At 45.0% G+C, this 8450-nt stretch overlaps 1 pseudogene; it reads left to right on the forward strand.

The window, feature by feature from the left end:
• Nucleotides 1-4529: 4529 nt before the first annotated feature.
• Nucleotides 4530-4681, forward strand: LOC115031433 (small nucleolar RNA SNORA17; annotated as a pseudogene).
• Nucleotides 4682-8450: the final 3769 nt, after the last annotated feature.

The raw sequence follows: 8450 nt of genomic DNA on the forward strand, positions 1-8450 counted from the left end.
CTTAGGTCAGATTAGCTGTCTCCTCCTGTCTCCTGCTTACTACTCATCAGACTTAGGATGAAGAATTAAGACAGGGCAGAGGAATGTGGGCATACCAGCATAGGAGGTGATCTCTAGAGGTCAGCCAGTGGGAGTATGTTCTTGTCAGAAACTTTGATGTACACACACACACATATATTCATACACATATACATATATGCATATATATGTATACACATACATATACGCTTATCAAATTTCTATTTGGGATGCCAAGAGGGCTTTATGTATGATGTTACTTGAACATAGAAGAAAAATAACATGGATACATTTAGAAGTTGCTGCTACAACCCTGTGTCTTGATGACTGTGTCCCCCATCTCTGTGTCATATGCACGCACAAAGCTGCATTCCTGTAGGCTGAGGGGAGCTTGCCTTATTGGTACCTGAACAAGAAGGACTTAAGAGTTCTATTTCAGTTCACACCAGCAGCCCAGCATTGCTGCCGAGGAAGAGAGTGTACCTGGTAATAGGCCTGAAATGGTTTGAACGAGGGAAGCGATTGTCTTACTCTGGGAATCATCGGGACAGGCCTGTGTGTTCTGTTCTGCTCTGAAAACCTGTGAAACAGACAAATAAGATTACATCCAAAAGGGAACCATGTTTGTGTGAGGACATTCAAACCAATTGCCCATGTGCTGTACTTGAAATATTCTCCTAGAGAAGAGATGGTCCTTGGGCTGTGAGCGTTAACTGCACATTACTTACCATGTATTTTCAAGATAAAGGCAGAGCCAGATGCAGAAAATGGATGCTCCGGGAGCTAGAAATATCTCTTCTTTGAACTTGAAGTCAGCTTTCTTAGGGAACTTTCCTAGCTGAGGAAATTCAGGGATAAGCTGGGAAACCTAACTTGTATACCTGTAGGAAAATAAGCACCAGAGGGTGTTCACCATCAGGAGACCCTATGATACAGGTAGTCAACTTACTTCCTCTAAACTCAAACAAGTTGGATCCGATCGTCTGTAAGAAATGGATAAAGTACATTTCTGTTCTGTTCCCAGATGACTTTATATTAAAATAACAGAGATGAGCTCGGGGTCACAGGGAATAACCACTGAGAAGCTGCATGAAGATATCCGGGGTTTACGATTTAGGTCCCTTCCAAACCTGCAACGTGGACCCACGTGTGACAGGAAGGTGTGCTGAATATGGACGCTTTCTTCCATGGCCCTTATTTCGACATGCCTTGGTGCTCCACAGTGTGACATTTGATTAATTAATTAATGACCACCCAGCAGGCTACAGAAGCTCCAAAGAAGCCTTTGAACCTTGTCACACTCAGTTGGTGAGGACTGTAGCGCAGAGCTGGTGTATTATGTGTCAAGAGTATTAATGCTACCTGGGAATATGCAGAGGAGGGAAAGCCCACACCTAAGTCTTGGTTGCAATCTTATAATGCACCCCTCATATAATTTACACCCCATTAATTAACTTAGAGTGTTTTTAATCATTGCTTCTGATGTGATCTATTAAATCATAAACGGAGCCATGCGGAAAAGGGGGGCGGCTTCAAAATAGGACACATAGGAAGGTAGCAGGCGTCCCAGATCAGAGCCTTGGGAGAGTGCTGTTCTGTGGGTCAGTGACAGGACACAGGAACTAGATCACCAGCATCGCTGCATTAAAGAATGGAGCATCTCTGCAGACATGCTTGCACCCAAGAGATACACATGCCTGTGGGTGCAGACGTGTGTATGTAACGAGATACCAGGCCTGTGATGGATCTCTAACCTGAGCAGCATCACAGGGTCTCTGCTCAGAAAGCTCACACTCTATTAAAGTGCCCTAATGTTTCAGTCTTAGAAATTTTAACAGGGGCCTGGAGAAAAGTGGCTAAGAGCATTTACTTACTCTGGGCTCTTGCAGAGGACCCAGGTACAGTTCCCAGCAGCCCCAGGGAAGCTGAAAACCACCAACTGAAGCTCAGTTCCAGGGATCTAATATCTCTTCTGACTTCTACACGGTCCTGTATGCATATGCATGGCAACCCCAGCTAAAATGCTTTTTAAACTTTAGTAATTTCGATGGAATTAGAATCATGACCCAGTGGGTAAAGAGTCTTGCCCCCACGTCTGACCCTGAGCTGGATCCCTGGGACCCTCACGGTGGGAAGAGAAAGCCAACTTTTATAACTTGTCTTCTGATCGCCACACTTGTACTACGGCAAGAGCTTCCATCACATGCTTACATCCACGCATACACGGAAGGATGGGGAAACAGTAGAACGTGGCTTAAAAAGAAGCGAGACACAGTGACAATGAAAGCCTAGAAAGGAAAGTATATTTACTCTTCAGTGAGTGTGAACAAAGTACATGGAGATCTCTACCGAGTCCCACCTGTCCGAGACGGGAGCTATCTGCGTATATGTGCCGTCTTCTTTACTGATTTTATAGCACATAAAACGACGCGTTTCATCATGGCATTTTCACATGTGTACATCATTATACTACGCTTTAATTCATTCTCTACCCCTCAGCAACCTCACCCACCCTCCCTTCAAAAAGCCACTCCTTCCACGACACATTCATTTCCCATCTCATGTTCCCCACCGGTGCCCTCTCTGAGAGTTCTTTCTCCTTCTTCTACTTTATGCCCCCTCCTTCCCCAGTCTGTCTCTCTTTCTATGTCTCTCTGTCTCTCTTTGTCTCTGTCTCTCTCTAAAACACATGCCTAGATTTTGCACAGAGAAAAGAACATGTAACATTTGTCTTGAGTCTTGCTTAGACTCCCTCTTCCTCCTCCTCACCCTCTCTCCCAATCTTCCTTTACATTTGTTTAACTTCATGATCTCCATTTCCACCTATTTTTCTGCAAATGCTATGATTTTAATTTGCCTTACTGCTTCATAGAACTGTATTATGTATAGGAAACACATTGTCTTCATCCCTTCATCTCTTGATGGCTGCCTGTCCCTAAAGCATAAACGCACACTCTTAATGCAATAACTGGACTTCTATTCAGGCCTCCACGTCTTCTGTTCTCTGTGTTTCCTTGAGGTTGTGGATGTCTCAGTGTTGATAGGTTTGGCTTTCCGTGTTGAACATAGGCAAATGGACCTTTCTATGCACAAAGTTTGTATAACGCACATTCTATCTACCTGCTTTCTTTCCCAGCAGAATCGCATGAGTCATCTGGAAGGAGGAAGCCTCTTTTTAATTTCCAAGTGGCTGAAAATACAGTTTTGTCAGCTTCAGTGATTTTTTTCCCCTTCCCCAGGAATTGTTACTTATTTCAGACTTTCAATTTTTTTTTTCTGGTCCTTTAAAAAGCACTCATGGTATCTGTCTGCAGCCACTTTCTCCCCTCTTCGTGATGCGCGCTTATCTTCAGATCTGAGCATGTCAGGCAGTTCCGTGGATTATACCCTAAACCTGCTTTACTTTCTCCTTGCTGAGGCCATGAAGGCAATACTAATTCAAAGCAATGCTCGGAGAGAATTCCCTTCCTTCCCCACCTTGGTGGTTTGTTAGAATCTCTGGTAATTGATCAGATCTTCATTTTCTTTGATCTTTGAACATACTTGTTTCAATTCATGACTCATAAGACCTCAAATAAGCATACGCAATAAGGTTTTGAGGTGAGATCTGTAATCTGCCCAGTGACAGAGGAATGGTGTGTACCTCACCCAAAGCACATCCAAAATGGCTCAGTGCCAGAAACAGCTCTGTGTGGAAGGTGGAGTTATTCACAAGCTAGGAGCAGGGCCCTATGATGCCTTCTGTTTTGGTTAAAATGCAATTTGGCTAACTAGTTCAGTTATTGTTGCAGAATTGCTTTTCAGAAATATATTAATTTATCTATCTGTGTGAGGAGTTTATGGACACCTCATGCATGTAGTACCCTCAGATGCCACAAGAGGGCATTGCATCTCCTGGAATTGGAGATACAGGTGGTTGTGCGCAGCCACGTGGGTGCTGGGAACTGGACTTGGGTTTTCTGAAAGAGCAGTAACTGCTCTTCATCCTTGAGCCATCTGCCTAGCCTTTAAGAGTTGCTTTTAAGAAGGATTTTAAACAACTTTAATTTTTGCATTTCAACCTTGATCAAGTGGTGAAATAAAATCCTCAATAAAACACGAAATTCTTAAAAAATTTAACAATGGTTTCTTTAAAAAAAAATTCAAGAGGATAGTAAGACACTCAGTTTATTCATCAAATCAAACTTGGTGTACAGCGATAAGGAGTATGACAAAAGCCCTTTCTCTCTTAAAATGGTGAAACCAAGCCAGAATTCCCTGCAGCAATATGAGTCCAGTTTTGGAATGTTTACATTTTGGTGGAAGAGGGTAATCACCTTTTGCCAGGTTTTTAGAGGGCCTCAGTATTTGCCAGTAGATGTGGTAGAGCCTCTTGGTAATAAAAGTAGAAGAAACTAAGTGTTTAACATTTGTTATTATACAATTCTTTAGGCTATCCTGTTTTCATTAAATGCTCTTGATGCTACCTGAAAAATACTCACTGCTAAGATTTGATCAAAAGGTTAGCTTAGTTTGTCCCCAGAGGCACTGCTGGTGTGGCTGCGGTGACACCTATGTATGTAGGTGGCAGATGAACTGATGTAGGTGGCAGAGAACTGAGAGGCCATGTCCTCACTCAGTGCTCTGACCTATGAACATCCCTGAAAACAGTGAGCCTGAGATGACCAGCAGTCATCTGGCACTATGCAGACCCAAACAGGCTCCCAGGACAGGGAGTTAGTGGGAGGGTAGAAGAACCTCACCTGGGACTGAAGGCCTTTGGCAGGAGTGAACTGGGACAGATGCCCTCCACCCTAACCCTCCCCACACTGCATGGGACCATGTGGGTGGCCTGGTCAAGGAGCAAGCCTGAGATGACCACCTGACCAATGCCAGGGGGCCCAGACAGGGAGCTAGCCTAAGATAACCATCAGTCTGGCCCCATGCAGGCCTGAGAGGTGGACATACCATGCCCAAGATGACCCCTGCTCAGTACCATAGCATGAGCAGGCATAGCACTCTTTTTTGTTTGTTTGTTTGTTTTGTTTTGTTTTTTAAAGATTTATTTATTTATTATATGTAAGTACACTGTAGCTGTCTTCAGACACTCCAGAAGAGGGCGCCAGATCTTGTTACGGATGGGTGTGAGCCACCATGTGGTTGCTGGGATTTGAACTCTGGACCTTCGGAAGAGCAGTTGGGTGCTCTTACCCACTGAGCCATCTCACCAGCCCGGCATAGCACTCTTGAGACCACTTCTGAAATGACCCAGACACTCAGAGACCCCAGGTCCCACTAAGAGAAGCAAGTAAGTGCTGAGGAAATGGATGAGAGAAAAACAGAAGGATGTGGGCACAATGAAGAGAGGCAGAACTGGAGACTCCTGGGTAGGGAGGAACAATCTGATGTGAGTAGCTGGTGATGCCACCTGAGACCATGGTCCTGACCTGTGCTGCCACCAGGGGCCACATCTGAGTTCATGAACCTGCAGCAGGGCTCAGTTACCACTAAAGTCCAGGCAGACTAATTCAGGCTGTTACCTGCGGACATTTTGATGTCTGGGGGCTGTGTGGAACTGGTCCCTTTTCTTGCCTGGGTGCTATAGGATATTTGGCTCTGGAGGATTGAGAGAAGAAGAGATGACCCTGTCCCTAGCCAGTTGTGTTACTTGAGAGAGCAGCCTGCACATCACTTAGGAAGCACAATAGAGCTCACCTCGGTTGTGGGAGTAATGGGTCAGCTGGCCCTGAGGATCTGAGCATGGGAGAGCTGGTGCTGCCATTCATCTTTCATCCACTGGCATGGATGAGTGAGAGATACCCTCCTACCCTCCCCACCCCTTGCCAGCTACAGCAGGTGGAGACCAGAACCTTAGGCTGTGAGAGCAGGAGAGCTGGCCCTGCCCCTCACCAGTTGTAGCACTCAGGAGGACGGGCCCTGTACCTTGTCTGGCAACACTGTAGAGCTGGCCCTGAATGTGGGGATTGCAGGCGATTATTGGAAAGTGGGCACTGCCTCTGTGCAGCGGAGTAGACAAAAGAGAGATATCTTCTTTCCCTCTCCTATCCCATGTCCACCTATGGCAGGCAAGTGAACTGGTCCCAGGGTCACAAGAGTGGGAGAACTGTCCATATCCCTTGCCTCTGCAACATTAAGGAGAGCGAGCTCTGTACCTTGCCTGGGCAGCAGGGTAGACTCTGGTTGTGGGAGTTCTAGGTGAGCCAACCCCGATGGCACAAGAGTGGGAGCAATGGCTTTGCCCCTTGCTGTCTTTGGCATTGGATGGGCCAATGAGGGCAGAGTAGGAGAGCTTGCCCCAATGGTGTGGGTACAGAGGAGATAGTGGGCTGACTAGCTCAGATACCTCTCAGACCCAGATCTAGGGCTTTGAATTGGTTCACTCCAACATCTACCCCACAGATGAACTGCTGCACTGCATGAAGGGGCTGGTCCTACATGTCCATACCTACAGGCTCTCCATGACACAGGGCAACACAGGACGTCTAAGAGGAATAGTCCCAGTGAGGTTCCAGTGTTAATAGAGTAGCAGAAGCCAAGGCAATGAACCAATTCATTGCAATGAGAATTTGTAAGCAAAGAAGAGTAGACAGAAGGGTATATTGTGGTAGACACTGCGACATACAACAGATTCTACAATGGGATTTTTTTTTTCTGTTGTGGGTGAGGTTGCAAGGGTGGAGGGTGGGCATGAGGTGTGGGGTGGTGAGAATCTATGTGGGATTAGGATGCATGATGTACAATTCTCAAAGAACCATATTTTTAAAAAGGTAACAGGATTTTAAAAAATCCTTAATATTTTGCATTATGTTTTTTAAAGGTTGTGTTTCAAATTTTACATTCTATCTATCTATCTATCTATCTGTCTGTCTGTCTGTCTGTCTGTCTGTCTGTCTGTCTATCAATCTATCTATCTATCTAGTTTGTGTGTGTGTGTGTGTGTGTGTGTATCTGACTGTCTGTCTGTCTGTCTGGATACATGTAGAGATCAGAGAACAAACTGTGGGAGTCAGTTCTCTGGATTCTGGGAATCAAACTTAGGTTGTTGGTTTGGCGTTTTTCTTCTCTCTCTCTCTCTCTCTCTCTCTCTCTCTCTCTCTCTCTCTCTCTCTCTCTCTCTCTCTCTACCTGCTTTGACATCTCACCAGCCCTACCATGATATTTTCAAACTATTTAGATCATGGAATAGTTTATACATTAATTGACATGATTCTGTAATTATTTTCAGCCTGTTGATGTGGTAAATTAAAATGAATGAGTTTATTCTCTCCCTCTCCCTCTCCCTCTCCCTCTCCCTCTCCCTCTCCCTCTCCCTCTCCCTCTCCCTCTCCCTCTCCCTCTCCCTCTCCCTCTCCCTCTCCCTCTCCCTCTCCCTCTCCCTCTCCCTCTCCCTCTCCCTCTCCCTCTCCCTCTCCCTCTCCAGGTCTTTCTATGATGGCCTGGAAACCACTTGATAGCCCATGTTGGCCTTGAACTCATGGTTGTCTTACCTCAACCTCTCACATTCTGAGATTCCATCTGTTAGCTACCACACCCACCACCATGATTGAACTGCTTTGATTGATCCAGTGTTCCATCAATACCCATAGCCATGGAGCATACTTGTTTCCAGTCTATATCAGATTTGACTCTCCAGCATTTTTTAAAGTACTTTTTTTCTAGTTTTATTTCACTATGAATTTATAATTACAAAAATCATTTTTGTGTTTTTAAAGGCTCACTTTAGGGTCTATAATTGTCTTATTTTAAGCCCAGAAAGCATCCCTGGGCTGCTGAGATAGATATGTATTCTAATATTTTCAAAGAAGGATCTGTAAACTTCTTATTTGACCTATGGTGCAGATATACTCTGAGGTGTCTTTATTGATTTTTAATTCTGGATGACCCACCTGTTGCTAAAAGTGAGGGATGGGAACCACCACGACTGTATCAGGGCTTGCCTATCCTTTAAGTCTGTTGGTGTTTATTTTATGAGGCTAGGAGCTCCAGTGTCCAGTGCATGCATATTCACATTGTAATAACTTGTTGGTGGATCTTTACTATTGCAGCCTCTTTCACGTCTTCTCATTGTGAGCTGAAGTCTGATTTATCAGTTATTAGAGCAGCTATGCTGTCCTGCTTTCTATTTGTATTTGTGGGTGAATGGAAGCCCATCCATCCATGTTCAGTCAGTGTCTTTGCCGGTGAGGTGTGTTTCTCAGAAACGGGAGAGAGTTAGCGTCTTGTGCTTTCATCCAGTCCGGTCTGCATCTTTTAACGGGAGAGGTACAACTGTTTGCGTTTTGGGTTATTGTTGAGAGAAGTTTTCTGGTTCCTGTAGCTTTTGGGGTTGTTTTCTGGCAGGCTCCATTCTTGCTTGCTCTTTTCTTTCTCTTGCCATTATACTGGGGACTTACTGGTTTACTTTGATGGACAGCATAGATTCCTTCCTAGCT

This window comes from Mus caroli, unplaced genomic scaffold (genome assembly GCF_978045245.1).
Source record: "Mus caroli unplaced genomic scaffold, Mus_caroli_1 scaffold_7, whole genome shotgun sequence".
Taxonomy (NCBI): Eukaryota; Metazoa; Chordata; class Mammalia; order Rodentia; family Muridae; genus Mus; species Mus caroli.